This window comes from Mastomys coucha, chromosome X (genome assembly GCF_008632895.1).
Source record: "Mastomys coucha isolate ucsf_1 chromosome X, UCSF_Mcou_1, whole genome shotgun sequence".
Taxonomy (NCBI): Eukaryota; Metazoa; Chordata; class Mammalia; order Rodentia; family Muridae; genus Mastomys; species Mastomys coucha.
In genome coordinates, this window is record NC_045030.1 from 139,665,083 (window position 1) to 139,682,881 (window position 17,799).

The 17,799-nt window shown below is 34.7% G+C and overlaps 1 long non-coding RNA gene across 1 annotated transcript in view; it reads right to left on the reverse strand.

The window, feature by feature from the left end:
* LOC116094979 overlaps positions 1–17,799 on the reverse strand; it is a 56,841-nt gene that overhangs the window by 17,300 nt on the left and 21,742 nt on the right. Inside the window, exon 2 of the long non-coding RNA XR_004120381.1 lies at positions 11,475–11,585. This is a non-coding gene — a long non-coding RNA (uncharacterized LOC116094979). The remainder of the gene's footprint in view (positions 1–11,474; positions 11,586–17,799) is intronic.

The window sequence follows — 17,799 nt, forward strand, 5'->3', positions numbered from 1 at the left end:
AGCTGTATCTCACTAAATTAGACATATAGAACCTGAAAGGCCACCTCGTGGCCAGACAGGATCCCCAGTGGAGCGAACATCAACTCACCCACAAAACTTTCCACTCAAAATTTATCCTGTCTACAAGAAGATGTGGAAGAAGGAAGCATTTTCTGTTTGCCTTTATTTCTCTCACTGTCATTTGCAAATCCACCTCTCCTGATGCCCAGACATTGCTTTGCTGGTATTAAAACCTACTTCTTCTAGATTCCTATATAGACTGAAGACCAACTAAGACCTCCATCCTTGTGAACCAAGCAGCTCTACAATTCTTGATCTTTCTTTACGGAGACAGCAATTCTTAGGGTATCCAGAACACAGCCTATAAATGACTCCAATCAATCACCTTTAAATAAATACAAATTTAGTTTATAGGTTCTGTTTGTCTTGAAAACCCCAACTAATACAAAATGGTACTATCATAGAAGCAATTTCTGTACCAGGAAAACATTTTTTTCCACCATATGCTTCCTAGCCAAAGCAGCAAAGACTTCTGGCCCTTAAGCAATTTCTGTACCAGGAAAACATTTTTTTTTCCACCATCTGCTTCCTAGCCAAAGCAGCAAAGACTTCTGGTCCTTTAATTAGTACCTTCATGCCACTCTTGCAGTTAGGAAGAGTTTGGAGTTACATTACTGAATATGTGAGAACTAAGTGGAACCTGTTTGTATTCTTTCTTCAAATCTGTCATCAACAAGTTTTCAAGACTTTTGAGATTAACCAAACCTTGCGACTCCTAGAGGGTTATTTATTTAAGGAAGAATCAAACTGCTTGTGGTTTTCCATAGAGAATGATAGTTGTTATTAACCACCAAGCATAAAAGGAGCTTTCTTGTCTAGCAATTTTAAACCCTGTGTTATAATTCAGTTGTATAACATCAAGGCCAAATCACTGAATTATTAAAATAACTTCCTTTAGCATACACGTATCGGGTCATTTATAATGTGACCTTGGCACAGTTTCTTTATCCACAATTCTGTTTGGAAATCTTGTAGTGTGTTCATACTCTTTGATATTAAAAGGCATTACTGTAAGAGTTAGGGGCATAATTCAGAGGTAGATGTCATGCATGAGTCCTTGAATAACATACTTAAGGTTAACAACAACAACCCCACTAGAATTCCCTCATATGTATGGTATTCTATGTCTTGTTAGGAACATCTATAATTTTTAAAATATATACATGCATGTATATAACTGCCAGATCACATTGTTTGTCAATGTAATATTGAATAGTACACCTCGATACCAGTTATAATTAAAAGTTGTTTCTGTTTTCTTTGTTGACATATCATCAACACTACAAGAATCTCAGACTAAATGTTGGGAATACAGTGGATATGAAAGGTCTACTATTATGATTTTAATTTCTATGTACTATCAAAATTGTGTATCTTTTTTACTGGGATTCTGATTTTTTTATTGTTGGTATTTTTGTTTGTTTTGAGTGTTTGTTTGTTTTGGTTATGTTAGTTTTGCTCTATTAAATAATAAACATAAAAGTTGCCATTAACTAAAATTCCTAATTATTTTGATTCATTGTCCAACATTTTTATTTGAAGAGGAAGGTATTCAATTAAAACTTTGTAGCATACCATAATCTTTCCAAAACTTTTGGCAATTATTCTTTAAACTAATACTAAGATATTAGAAAAGTGTATAGAATAAAAATTTTCAGTATATTAAAATCATGTTATGGAACAAATAAATTTATGCTGCATAAAAAGATATTTATGTATTCAATAACTAATATCATGAGAACAATATTCAGAATGTTACATCATTTCTTCCTACCCATCTTCTGTAAATTTTTATTTTATTCCATCCTTTGAACCCACGAGATGAGAACCATGTACCAGCTATGTGAATTCAAGGATTAGACTAAGCCCAGAGCATTTTATTCTCTCTTTTAACTATCCCTAGGCCTGGAAGCTTCTAGCCTTTGTACAATTTAATCTTCTAAGCTGACTGATTCAACTCAGCTTTTCTCAGCTTCTGACTGAATCGTTCTGCCTGGTCTTATAATAACTTTGGCTATATGTTCTAATAGTCTGGCTCCTTCTCATACTCTGGATATTTCTGTCTTCACCTGTGTCTAGCTTCCTCTCTCTGTAACTTGCCTCTGTAAAACTGTCTCCTTAACACTCACCATCCAAAATACCACATGACGTCACACCACACCACACCACACCACACCACACCACACCATACCATATTACCTTCTTTTCTATTTCTTTCTGCTCTTCTAATTCTGTCAAATATTTCTCTAATTCATCACACAGACCCCCCAAATTAGGTGTCACATTCAAACATGGCTGGTTCCTTCTACAAACTAACCTTACCTTCATTGCTTAGGATTAAAGGTGTGTACTAAGGATATGTCTGCATTCCAGCCAGATCACATGGACCTAGAAGGTCTTTGGATGTGATCTCCTGTGAGACCAACCATGTTGCTAGATTAAAATTCCTCCACAAAAAAAGAGAGAAACAGAAACAAAAAGCAGAGATGATACATGAGAGAGTGGGTCTTTTGTTCTAAATATCTAGATAAATATTTGGTAAGTCTGTATTTGAGCCAGATCATACTATAATTGAGGGCCTGTCTACATTCCAGATGAACTATATCTTTGAATATGATCCCTTGCCAGAGGAGCCATGTTGCTGGATTAAAATTCTATTACACTTTTTATTACTTCAGGAATACATGAAAGTCATACTTTGAAAAAAATATTAAGAGAATTGGGTTTCTGTCTCTTCCTAAATATTTCAACATGCTCCTATTCATTTAAGAATTAATATAGAAACTAATTTAAAATTTAATATTAAAATCATATTAACAGTTAGAGTTTTCATATATGTATATATATATATATATATAGAGAGAAAAGATATATATATATGAAATAAATAGAATATTCCTTCATATTAATATTGACAGACATATATTTGATATATGCATCTTTTCAAACTATATTATATATACATATATAGAGATATATTCACACATACAATGGAAATAGAGAAATGCATATTTATATAGATTTGATATAATTATACCTTAGACTTACCAATTTAATCTAGCAATCATAAATATTTTTATCTTCTGAGTGGATTGGTGTATAAGCAATATAATTTCCCTACATGTATATTCTGACATAGCCACAATTTCAATGATTAGTTTAAAGAATTATTTCAAAACACTAGATCTCTTTTCCTTTCTAGAAAAATACACAAAAAATAAAACAAAACAAAGGTTCTCACAAATGAAAAAATACAAATTTATTATTGGAAATGGAGTAAGAAATAGTAAATATTTTCTCCTTCAAAAGAACCTACCTAGACTTGCTAAATAATATTTAAATGCTCAGTAAACTTTGAACTTCAGATTAAAAGAAAAATTCAGTAAGTACATCTTATTCAATGTCTGTGACATACAATAAAATATTGTTGTTTATTCTGCCACTACAATTTCATTGGTCATACTGCATTTCTATTGGACAGAAAGAGTAAGTAAGCATAAACCAATTCTAAGGGCATTAATAGCTAAATAACTAAAACTACTTGTGCTTTTAAAAAATAACTGCACACAACAATATATAGTCTTGACTTCATTATCACAGATTATCAATAGAAGAATCTGCATTTATGAGTTACAATGAGCTGCATTTTTAAGCACTAATTTTTTTCAGACTTTTTTCATTTTTTTTACAAAACAAAAATCTATACAGAAAAAAAAAAAAACCTGCCTGGATTGTACAGCCAGTCTTGCTATTTTCTGGGTTCTTCTTGCTTCCATCCTCTCTGCCCCCTTTTCTCATCCTTTCAATGCTCTAACACTAGGTCAGTTTTTGGAAAGGGGATTACTTTATCCTTAGGCTACTTTTGGTGATTAGGGCCATCTAGTTCACTGGGGTAAATTTGATCCTCATTGTCAGGATATCTAATTTCTTCTTGTTGTTTCTTCTTTGTACATGAGCGCTTAAAAAATCATGGCCAACAATGACCAACAACAACAAACAACCCACTAACTACCAACAATCCACACTAACTCTCAGTGCTCTAGTAGTTAAATACCCTCTAAAAAAGTCCCCAGTATTACAAATGTCACAAAACCACAGACAGTATTTGTAACTGGCAAAATCACACCCCTGCCAGAGCATGAGGCATTTTATAATCAGCTACTGTGAACAATCTGAAACAGCCCTGTATCCCACACCTGGGATGTCAACAAAAAGCAAATTCTTGTATTATTTCTCTGTGTTTTAAAGAATGAAAATTCCAAAATTGTCACTACCACAATGTTTATTGAACTCATGGTAAATCTGGATGAAAATATTCTAGTTTCCTAGAGGGCAGTCTAATTACACAAAAGGTATTCTCCTATGACCATGTGAAGTAAATGCCTTGATAGGTAATTTGTGGCTTTTTTAATTCTTTTCTATGGCAATTAAGCTGATTTTGAAACCCCAGAGAAATCCTACTTAAAGAGCTTAATATGACTCTTAGTCCTTCCTAAGCTGTTTCAAATCCTGCCCATAGTTCTACACTGTCAGAGACTTCTTTAAATAATTCTTGAATATTGCCAAATGGTCTAAGAATTAATCTAATACACTTGAAGTATCCCCTTCTCTTTAGCCTTAGATAAGAAATGCCTCTTTTCTTTTCAAACAATTCAAGGTTAATTTGTTATTTTTTTTCTCTTACAATGTTGAAAGTTTGACAAGAGTCAAAAGGCAATGAGAGAACAGACATTGCAACTTACATGTTTATCACCATAAAACAGGTCCTGTGTGTCATTAGTTATTATAGTTATTCTATTAAACATTGCTTATTGGAACACTGATATTGCATTTTCCAAATGAGCATGTACCTAACTCAGTACATTACATACTTGCTCAGCCATATTCTCAATATCTAAATTAGAATGGAAAGGAAGAGAGGGTGAAGAACTCTGGAAGGGGGACTTAGAGGGGGCAACATTTGAAATGTAAATAAATAAAATAATTAATTTAAAATAAACAAAAACAACAAAAAAATTAATCTGAGCATCTATGTCATTAAAGCATTAAAACCCTGAGTAGCTGAATGTCAGCTTTACCTCTTTCTCTTGGTGTTTTTTATATTATATCAATGTGCCACACTCCTTTGCCTTAGAAAGAAGACAAGTTCTTTCGTGTGTGTGTGTGTGTATTTGTATGTGTGTTTATTTTTGCGCTTATGTGAGTGTGAATTTGTGTGTGTATTTACGCGTATTTTTGTGTTTGTATGTATTTATGTGTGTTGTGTTTGTGTGTATGTGTGTATATGCACGTTTGTGTGTGTATGTTTACATGTTTGTAAATGTGCATGTTTGTGTGTATATATATTTGTGTGTGCATGCATATTTCTATACGTGTGTTTGTGTGTGTTTGCATCATTAATAATAATAAAGAGAGTATAATAAAGAAGTTCTGAAGAGTATACACAAGATGATTTGCAGGGGCATACAGAAGGCCTAAAAAGATATAAAATAGTATATTCATGTATGAAATCCTCAAAATATTTTTAAAACTCATATTATTTTAAAATATACTCCCTTCTGAGATTAAGTACTCAAACACATTCTTTATTAAACCAGACAAAGAAACAAGGTGGCTGAATCTGAATTGAAATGGAACAGAAATAGCTATTGCTATTTGAAAAGAAAACACTACAAAGAAAACAAGGAAGGTCTGAGTTAGAATTATCTACAAGAAGTTGATAAATTCTGATTGGGCATTTTAATCAGGGTAGCCAGACCTTGATGTTTTGATACTTAGACCTTAGTTATCAAACCCAGAAATTATTCAGGCACAAAAAAGTGTCCAAATAAGAGAATAGACCTTGATGTGGAGCTTTAGAAATGTGGACATGCTCTAGTAAAGTAATCTAAGGGTTGAGCAAAAGAGGGTATGGTGGAGGGCAAGACCTGCCATTGTCATATTTGCTATTCTTGGGCTCATAAGAGCTCTTCATTCCCAACTTTTATTTTATTGTTGGATTGTTAGGTGTCTGGTAAGCATTGATATTCTTCTTGCTACTTCATGTTGATGAAGGACAAATATCATGAAAGAAGAAATTGCTAATCTAATGGGATTGAAATTGGGGCCATCAAGGAAGGGAGAAAGTAGGAAGAGTAAGAAGCTTAGAAGTAAAGTACAACATTCAATAAGCTCTGGAGAGCTGGAAAGATCCTTGAAGCCACAGACCAGTGATTGTCTCATAAATGTCATCTGACATGAAGAAGACCATTTGTAGAAAGAAGCCAGGAATACTTCTAGAGGCTATTAAGAAAATGCCTACACACCCAGATCAGTTATTCATTGGCCAGATGAAGAAACAATGTCACCTTCAGTAGTGAGAGGCTGGTAAAGCCAGAGGAGGAGTTGATCAAAAGTTTGGTTGTTGACGTATTGAATGTGTTTTGTTAAGAAAGAGAAAAGATAGTTAAGTAATATAAGAGCAAGTATAATGATGATAAGGGACCAATAAAAGCCCAGCCCCAACTTGGTAGTGGGGACTGAAACCTGTTTTGGAGCTGGAATTAAATAAGACAATTTTTTTTAAAAAAATTTAGCAGGTCCTCAGAAAAATGGGTTAGTTGTAAAACACTTTCCTCTACTACCCCCATGTATTGGCATAATACCAGGATTCTTTTCTAAGGAAAAGACAATTTCCCCTTTTCTCTGCTGTTAAGAGATCTAGGTTTTAAGAGTTCTGAAGAAAACTCAGGCCAGAAAAGTTAGCTCTTGTTGGAGGGATGCCAGAGACTGAACTGTGGAATCTATAAAGATTGTAATTTGGTCTCAAAATCTTGAGCTGTGAGGATAGAATGACCCAAATCTCCAGGAGCTATAGCTGCTAGGGCAGTGTCCAGACAGATAACCACCACAGGGGAACAAGTTTTTGAAAAGATCCAGTAGAATTCAGATTGGCTATCTGAGGTTAACTGGGGCAGAAGTGTCAACAAAATCAAGACTCGCATTACTCCAGAATAGATTTCCCTGGGGTATACAGGTGGGCCCTGAAATTGATAAATTCTGAAAACATGGATGATTAGGGAAGTCTTTGTTAAATGGAGAAATGGATGCTCAGTAACCAATTTTGTGAGTTGGTGTTGAGGAGCTCAGAGAACCCATCTCAATTTCCCAAAGGGGAGCTTGAATAGCTGGGAAAAGGTGATTAGGAGTGAGTGGTGGGGCATAGGCAACTGGGGCATCATTGCTGAAAGGGACTGAGGCTAAGGAAAAGCACCGACTTCACAGAAAGCACTGACAAACATTAAAGAAGGATCAGTGAATTTGAAAAGTGAGTTTGTTGGATGACTTCAACCCAAGTGAGGGTTTAGTCATGAGAGTGAATACACAGAAAGGGAAATGGGCAGGGAGGTTTGAGTTTAGTTGTTTCTTATAATTTGGAATGTAGGACTTGTTTAAAGTATTGAATGTCCAAGAACATGTGGATAGCTAATATATTTAGGGGAGGTAGTTGGTGTTGAATGTTAATTAAGGACCCATGTGTCCAAGATTTAAATATCAAAATGTAAAATAGGACTGAACTAGTGTAATCTATGGAGGGTTTAGACATATATAGTTACAGCCTATTGAACTTGTAAATTTAATGTGTATTGAAAGCCTATTATAAACTTGTCATAGAATACAAAGCTTAGTAATAATGTTTTGAAAACAAAATAAAAAATATTATCAGTGATAAAATTTACTGCACTCTCTCATATAGTGACTATTACACAGATATTAAGTACTTGACTATTTTACACTATCTTATCTTCCATTACAAATACAAATATGACCAGATTGTAATAAGTTACAAGTTAAGAATCTTCAAAATAAAGGGTGCTATATTTAACATAAAAAAAGAAAGAAGACAAATTCAATGTGCATAAATATAAGGCACTGAGAAGAGATAATCCTTAAAATTAAGACATTGCAAAATAAAACCTTATTAGGAGGGTTATGTAGTGAGTGTTTTCCACATACTCCTTTATTTTTAATTGTGTACCTGTGTATGTATGTGTGGTATATGCATGGGTACCTGTGGAAGTCAGAGGCAACATATTGCCCAGTCTCTGGAGACATAGGCAGCCATATGTTGCCTGATGTGGTTGCTGGGAAGCAAACGTGGATGCTTTGAAGAAGCAATACCTACTTTTAACTACTGAACTACATCTCTAGCTCCTTAGAATAAAACATTCTCAGCAAAGAATGAATGAAAATATTTGGGAGTTTGTCCAGGGGCAAGAAGATTGCTGTAATAAAGAAGTTGGATAAGAAACTTTATCAAGATAGAAAGAAATTAAGAAAGAAAAAAGAGTGTGGGGAAAAGAATAAGAGGGTTTTGTTTTGTTCATATTTTTCTTTGTTTTAATTTGTTTATTTGTTTTTACCAATTAAAAATAGAGAAACAATAACTTGGAAAAGGAGGTCAGAAGAATGTATATTCTATTTTATTCCTTTGGGAAGAGAAGTCCATAAAACAGTTTAGTTTAAAATGCAATGTAAGAAAAGATACTTAAAAACTGTATATAAAAATGCTTATGCCCTCTTACTTAATTCTGAAAAAAAAAAACACTTTTCTTGAAAAGTCTTGTATCTTGCATACATCTTTTAATATCCTAGTGCTTGGGAAAACAATGAAATGATTAATGTGTTTTTCATAGTGAAGAAAACTAGTTTGTATCAATAACTACAGAATCTAATAACTAGTGATATTTATCAGGAATTTGTTTCTGCTAGGATTCAGAGCCACATATACAGAGGGAGAGAGAGAGAGGGAGAGAGAGAAAGAGAGAGACAGAGACAGAGACAGAGAGAGAGGGAGGGAGGAAGGAAGAGAGAGAGAGAGAGACAGAGAGAGAGACAGAGAGAGACAGAGAGACAGAGAGACAGAGAGAGACAGAGAGAAACAAAGAGAGACAGAGAGAGAGAAGCAATACTAATAGCTATGGGAAAATAACAGTTTACCAAGGTGTCCAACATATTTGAAGATTAAAGTAACATTTTACAGATATTTTTTCTAAATGGAAACAATTTCCCTTGGAAGAGAAATAAAAAAAGAAGGCTCATAATACTTAGAAAGTTGACAAATTTACAAGGTTCAAGAAGTTAAAAGGCCACAAGTTCCCTTGCTAAGGTTACATAAATAACAACTGCTAAGAAAGAGGAAAGTCTCTACAAGAGGGGCCTGTAAGCTGTGCAGTGACCTCCATGGATGAAGCCTTCAAAAGTCATCACTTATTTTGGGGCAGGCTTCATAGTGTTGTGGCTATAGTTGAGTGGTCTGTGCTCCAGTATTTATCACCCTACCTGTACTTCTGTAAAGAACCTCAAACCAACTCATTAGTTTGGTAAGCTAGACATTAGGTGAATTGTTTCATTTGTCTGTCATTGGTAACCTATATGGATAGAATATATATTTGTTCCTATCTCCTACGGAACAGTCAGTCACACAGCAGCTACTCAGACAGGAAAAGGAAAGATGGGACATGAAATTTAAATTCTGTCATTCCAACCTAAAATCATCCAGGCGATAGGCAAGGCTGTGAAGAGCAACCAGTACTTGCCTCTCTCAATCTCATGGTTTGGTGATATTAACTTTTTAACTCATCACAAAAGCTAGAAATATAGTCAGTGCCCTTCCACATGATACTGGCTGTGTCCTTTTGGTCCTCTTTCTTTATCACTCATAACTTGTTAGCATCCACACTTTTGTTACAGTGTCAATTAACCAAGTGTTGAATTAAATTTATAACCTATTAGAACATTTTGATACACAATAAACAAATGGATAGATACTCATATAGCAATAGATGACAGAAAGATGGTACATATAATTTTTATGTGGCATATATGGATGTGTTAACCAGATATTAAGCATGAACTGATAAATGATTCATTTTCTCAAATAGAATTGGTTTTTTTTCCAAAAGCAGCATCTTAAGCTTATTATTTACAGAATGATATATATAAAAAGAACATATAGTTAAACCAAAACAATATTTTATAGTAATAGAAATTGGTCATCAAATGTCTCATGATCCCATTATAAAAAGTCGTAACAATTATGAAGTTCATGCTTTCAACATATGGCATATCAAGTTTTTGGTCAAGTCATATTTTAATGCTCCAAATATTCAAGTTTTTTGAAAAATCATCTATATTGCATCCTTATATAATCATTACCATTAACAAGAAACAATTATTCATTAACCATTAATGACAGACTAATTTATTGCTTTAGCTGAATTCAGTCTATTTCATTGGAAGCATTATATGAATTTCTAAATTATGAAATCATCTTTTAAGACTATTATGACTATTTCTTTATGATTTAACCAGATAAAATATAGTAGCAAATAATTTGTTTGTGGAACAAGTAAAAATGGATATATTGTGAGTATTCTCTTTTACAGATATGAAAATAACTTTATGAGGCTACAACTGGAATCTGTGATCCAGTCTTTATAGGAACATGACTGATTTTCTCCTTGGACTTACTACTCAAGCAAAAACTGCCAAGTGCACAACCAAATGCTGGAAGGATCGCCATAATAGACTCCAAGCAATTCTATATGGAAATAGTAACAAAGGCAGCATATTACAGGCGCAAACACAGGTATATGGATCAATGGAATAGAGTAGAAGACCCAGCAATAGACAAATAGAAGTACCCACCTGATTTTCTTTTTGTCAAGATCCTAAAAAACATATTGGAAAAAACATTCTCTTCAATAAATATTGCTTTGAAAACTGAATACCTACATGTTGGAGGATGAATATAGATACCTATTTCTCACACTGCTCAAAATTCAACTACAATTGGATTGAAGACCTTAAATTAAGACCTGAAAAGCTGAACAACACTAGAAGAAAATGTAAAAAAATGAATTAATTAAGACATAGGCAAAAACTTTCTCAATAGGAATCTCATCACTCAAGAATCTCAGTAAGACCGTAATCACTCAAGAAATAAAGCCAACGATCAATAAACACGACTTTGTGAAATTAAAAACTTTGATGCAGAAAAATGAATACTGACAAAATAACCAGGAATAGGGACTGAAATCACGTAGAATACCAACACTCATCTCACTTTAACAAATGTGAACTTAGTGACCAACTAGCACACGCTTTCATTGCTACACATCCTACACCATTGTAGCCTACTATCTCAAACCCAGAGCCAACTATATCCTTCTTAAACTGCTTTTTCAAGTATTCTATTACAATCATGAGAAAAGTAATGACCACAGGATATATTCTCTGATCTAACTTTAAAATATACATCACAAAAGATCCAGATATATAGACAGTATCATTACTATATATCTTTAAGTATAACAGAGAAATGATACTGTGTTATCATGAACAAAGTGGAGTTAATCCATCTTTTTACTTACAGTTGATGTTGGCCCAGATAGTAAGATGCTCTTCTATTGATGGTAGGATTCTTCTTTTGATGGCTTTCAGCATACACATAGGTCAGCTTCTAATTATGCCTAATATTTATCCTAGAAGGTAATAAATGTCTTAGTTATATTTGATTTACTTCTTTAATTCTTTTAATCATTACTACGGGAAGTGAAATGGCATGCCATTGTAAACAGAAGGAAAGCCATCTGCCTGTGTTATGGAATTGTTCCTCCTTCTACCTTTCAGGTGGTTTCTGGATATAGAACTCACCTCACCAGGTTAACATGGCAAGCACCTTTACATGGTGAATAACTCACCATTGCTCAGTTATATTTTAATGAGAATTTCCTCCCTATCAACATGCTTATAAGCACTGCATTTACTTAAAAGAGGATAAAAAATTATACCAAGAAGAGGTTAAATAATTATATGGAACTGAATAATAGCTGGGTTTTCAGGTATCTGTAATGAATCTGGTCATTCAATCAAATAGCTCAGACATGTTATTTCACAGTTTTACAAACTTGACTGAAGTTTTCCTTCCCACTAACACATTCTTTATCTAAGAAATACAGTTAAAAGGCACCTAAATCTCATGACAATCTTGAGTGTTGCTAATTATATTATGGAGCTTATCTTTATGCTTCCTTCATGGTAAAAAATCTGTAAATTGTAAATTAAAACTACTCTCCTTAATACAAAGAGAAGGTGCCTTCAAATCCTATGTTAGAAAACTTTGCCCATCACTTTACACAAGAGTATCTTCTACTTTAAATGACTAATCAGTTCCATAGCACTTAAATCGTTACCTATTGCTGTGTAGCAAAAACCTTCAAAGTCTTAGCAGTAAGCAATGCTAAGCGTAATATTGTCCATAACTCCATTTTATGTCTCTTTAACTGTGGTATAGCAATTAGCAGGTCGAATTCATCACATCTTTCTAAATATTTGGGAGTTACTGAGACACAGAGTATTGAACCTGGAACCTCATACATCCTAACGTTGTACCCTACCCTGACTAGTATACATTGAGCCCCACCACTTGATTTCTGAACTGAAGTTCCATTTTAACACAGATCTGCCAATTGGTTTCTCTGTTGCCTTAGACTACTCTGGTATAATGGCAAATCATAATAGATGCAACAGGGATCATATGTTACACAAAATCTAAAATATGTTTCTTAGCTTTTTGAAAGAAAATACTCTACAATACTTTTTCTGAAAGTCCAGCCTTGATACATTTTCTTGGTGATAATAAAGATAAGTAAGTGGGAATAATACTAATATCATTCTTTTTGAGTTTCTGCTGGTGTTACATAGGCCAATATCTAATTGGCCAAATTAAGTCATATGCTTGAATCCATGGCCAGTGAACTGGCATTAAAGAGATGGACAGAGAAATGTGTAATGATTGTGGCTGAAAATGGAACATAGCATGATGCTCTTTCATAAGTGGTCATTTGCAGGGAACATTTATATGGGTATCCTTGTAGAACTGGATACATTCTATTATCTCCAGTAAACTTTTGTGTAAAGAAAGAAGCAAGATGTACCATAAGAGCAGACATGTTTCAAATGGAATCAGATATTAAATAGATTAGGCTTTGTAAGTTCTGTGTCCTTTATCACAACACAGATTTGTTGTTGTAGCATAGAAGGAAGTATAGTATGGTCATGTTTCAATGAGAGTCATACATAACCTCCTTGTCTCTAATGTACAGAAATCCATGCCATGCAGAAAATAACAAAATTTGTGCACAAAGAATGGTTGCATTCTTTGGTATATCAATAGATGACTTGCTCAAGGTCACAGAATGAATCAGATTATGTTGCATTATGCTCTACTATGGGGTAAGGTTAAGATGATTCAGGGGGGTCAAGGCATTTACCACCATTTCTGATGACCCTGAACTCAATCCCCATGACCCACAGTAAGTTGTCCTCTGTCCTCCACACTAGTGTCATGAGATGTATCCAGGCATATACACACAAACTAAGTAAATACAATGCAATGTTATTTTTTAAAGTATTATACTATTATTTTGAGGCTTGGTATACATTATGGATTTCAGGCCAACTTAGGATACGGAATAAGATCCTGTATCAAAGCAATAAATAAAAAACATAGTGCACTTTATTTGGCCTGACAAAATTACAGGAAGATTCAAATATTTTGACAACATATGATCATTTGATTATTCCCATAAATATCCAAATATTTAGATTTTCTTAAGTACTAGAACATATGAAAATACTGGACTTACTTCCCAAAGTTAAGAACAGATTGGACATAAGCAACAACTATTTACATATGACCCTAATGTGGCACAGTTCAAGCACTGACATGGTTCTCTCAGACCCTATGGGCCTGCAGGTTATGGGCTCATAGACTCATCCCTGGATACTCAATGTCTCAATACCAGGTCTTTTCTACTTGACAATATTTTCAGAATGTAGGGGCTATATCAACTTAATCAAATATGGTAAGTTAAGGGTCTTAAAAGTTGGTTTTAAAATTTCTTTTGTCTACGAAAGAGTATTTTCCTCCTATATGGATTTCTGGAGATAATGAGGCTTCCTGATTTAATTAGTTTGGAATCCATGAAATTCTGTTTCAGTGAAGTGATTTGTGAACAAAATCTCTCCTTTATTACAGTCAAAGTGTAATTTTCCATGCTTACTGCAGTTATTTTAAAGTTTGGATTGTCCTTAATAAATACTTCTTAGTGCTAAAGCTGGAAATATTGGAAGAGAAACTAGGGTGGCATAATTTCAAAGCAAGAGTTCCCTGCACATCCTTCTGTGGCTGTCTTATTAAAAGTTATGCTCATTAAATGAATTTTAGGTTGGAGACTCACTTAGTATCCCAGCAGTTCATAAATTTACACTCATAGAGATTCTATGTCTTTATTTAAAAATGAGCAAAACCACTGGTGGTGTTCTTACAAGGCTGTAGTTCTTGCACTCAGTTTTGAACATAGCCCTATTTTTTTCTGGTAATTAGCTTTCCTTACTCTCAGTGACCCACTTGATTTTGATTAAACATACTTTTATCATATAAATGTACCTCAAATAAAATGAAAACCGTATCACTTGCTGAAAACTTGTAGCAGGTCACATATTACAGAGATCATGTCCACGGGAGGAGAAACAGGAAGTGCATAAAATTTAGCTTTAATTTCCTTTTTTTGTTTTGTTTTTGTTTGTTTGTTTGTTTGTTTTTTGTTTTTTCGAGACAGGGTTTCTCTGTGTAGCCTTGGTTGTCCTGGAACTCACTCTGTAGATCAGGCTGGCCTCGAACTCAGAGATCCTCCTGCCTCTGCCTCCCAAGTGCTGGGATTAAAGGTGTGCACCACCACTGCCAGGCTATTTCCTTTTATGATAATGCCAATCAGTGTGCCAGATGCTCTGAACTTGTCATTCTTCCTGGAGTTCACTAGCAACTTATTGATACAGGTGTTTTTAACATTCTCATTTTACAACAAAGGAAACTGAAGTTCAGGGAGCACACAAGAACATCTCCCTAAAACACTAAATGGTGTGCAGCTGAATTCTTTTTTCATGACTTTATTATTTGGCAATTTAACGTAATGAACCCCTAGTGCATGAATCTTGAGCAACCCCACTACACGTGGAGTTTGACCATGCTCCAGTGAGTATAGAGACAACACAAATTGGATTTTTCCCTTCTCCTTTATTTGTTTATTTGCAGGGATAGGGTTGTCCCACCCAAGACAGCAGTGCTGGATACTTTTTGTTGTTGTTGTTATTGTTGTTAATATTTTTTCATTAGATATTGTTTTATTTACATTTTAAATGTTATCCCCTTTCCTGGTTTCCCCTCCCTCTGCTCACCAACCCACCCACTCCCACTTCTTTGCCTTGGGATTCCTGTACACTGGGGCATTGAGCCTTCATAGGGCCTCTCCTCTCTTTGATGTCTGACAAGGCCATCCTCTGCTACATATGCAGCTGGAACCATGGGTTGGTGGATGCTATCAGGCAATCATTAGACTGAATACAAGGTCCCCAATGGAGGAACTAAAGAAAGGAATGAAGGAGCTGAAGGAGCTGAAGGAGCTTGCAACCCCATAGAAGGAACAACAATATGAACTAACCAGTACCCCCAGAGCTCCCAGGGACTAAACCACCAACCAAAGAGTAAACATGCAATGCTAGATTCTTAATGCCTATCTGTCAGCTTCCTACAAGGAGAGCTGCTTCCTAAGCAATGGAGGATCAGTGATAAACATGTCTGGTAAAGATCAAAACTCTGAGTATAGAGCAATAGATGGCTTTCAGTTTAGCTTGCTTGACTTCAAGCAGAGCCATGGAGCAGGCTAGAATGTGAACTGAGCAGAGCAGCAAAGTAACTGTGGAAGGTGTGGGTATGTTCTCACACAGACCATCCAGCCTGATGAAAGACTGGCAGTGTTCCTCGAAGAAGGGTTCCTAATTGGGAAAATTCTAATAAAAAGCTTTCAGCCATTCATCAATACATTCTGAGTTACTGTGGCATTGTTTCTGTCAAGGATTTCGAAAGATATTATTCTCCTGTAATTATTAAGGCTCTTGAAGAATCGTGAACAGTAAGTTTTCTTTTTAAAGGCTTTACCTCATTAAGTTTGGTTCTGCTTTACCCATACCCTTGCACTGCTCCATCCTTCTCTTAGAGACAATTACTGCATTTTCCCCTTGCCTTGCAAAACTGTCGGCATGTGTGCTGAGAGAAAAAATTTTAAGAATGACTCTTGGGGTTATAGAAGGTAAAGAATTACATGTAAACAGAAATCCTCTAGAGAATTTCTTAAGCAACGTGTTACTTATTTTCCTACCGCTGTGATAAAACACCATGATGAAAAGTAACTTGGAAGCAAGGGATTTTTTCAGCTTACAAGTTGAAGTTCATCATATAACAGTTCATCATCAAAAGCAGGAAGGGCAGGAACTCAAGCAGGGCAGGTTCCTAGAGGGAGGAGCTGTTGCAGAGACCATGGAGTGGTGATGCTACTTTGTGTTAGTTCCTACTGGCTTACTTAGTCTGTTTGCATATAGTAGTACACAAGCCCACCAGCTCAATGATAGAACCACTCACAATGAGCTGGGGCCTCCCAAATCGACTGGTTTTACAGTTAACAATCAACTACTGTGTACATACCTCTTGGCAAATTAGTTTCCTTGAGTCTCAAGATGCTCATACACGAAATAAAATTACCATTAACTCAACAGGGTCATTGTAAAAAAAATTCTCTATAGGCTTTGGATATATTTTCTCAACTAAGAGTCTCTTTTCCCAAATAATTCTAGATTGTGTTTAATTGACATAAAACTAGGCAGCAAGGCTGTTTTTTTATTAAAATGTAATTTCTTAGCTTTGTACCCTTCCATTCCTTTCTTTAATCCATTTTATTAGCACCCTCCTTGCTCTCTCGGAAATTCACATCCTCTATTACTTTAATTGCTTGTGTGTGTGTTATTCACAAGTATATAAATAAAACTTGCTCAGTCTGTATAAAGTTACTTATATGTATGAAATTTAAGGGCTGACCACTTGGTTTTGACTAACCAGTTTGAGAGCTCATCCCTGGGGAAGACTATTTCTCCCATTATCAGTATTTTTGTTGTTGTTGTTGTTGCCTGTAGTTATCTAAGTAGTTAAATACAATTTACAACTGAATTTTGTATGCATTCTTGCAATCATGCTTAAGCATGATGACTTATGTGTAAGACATCACATGTTCAAATTAAATGTTATAACACAGATTGACATTCTGATCACTATTCACTTGTTTTTAATACAAATTATTTTATCTACTCCTCTTTCCATTGTTATACATCAACTCTTAATAACCCCAAAACGTAAGTAAATAGACTGAGATTTAGAAAATTTAATCATCTTCCCCAAGAGCAAATGAATTCAAAGAGGGAGGGTAGAAGGCTAATTGGAGTTGGAAAAGCTTTAGCTAGAGACCTATAACCATCTTTCTCTTCCCCTTCTTAAAACATTGCTTCATTTTAACAGAATTTTGAAGATTACCACCACCCAGCATAGCAGTAAAGTACAGTAAAGTAACTACAGATGATGAATTGCAGATTGTGGTTTTGATGATTAGTCTTAGCTGTCAACTTGACTGGAGTATAGGCTTCCAAGAACTGTGGAAAGACACATTGTGGGTAATGCAGCTTTATTGCCTTAAGCATTTCTTAAATATTACAATAATTGCTTTGCAAAGTGGACAGGATCACTTGGTTCCAATATTTCTTGGTTTTTTCATATATTCATTACCTATAATGAGTACTGGTTATTGCTAA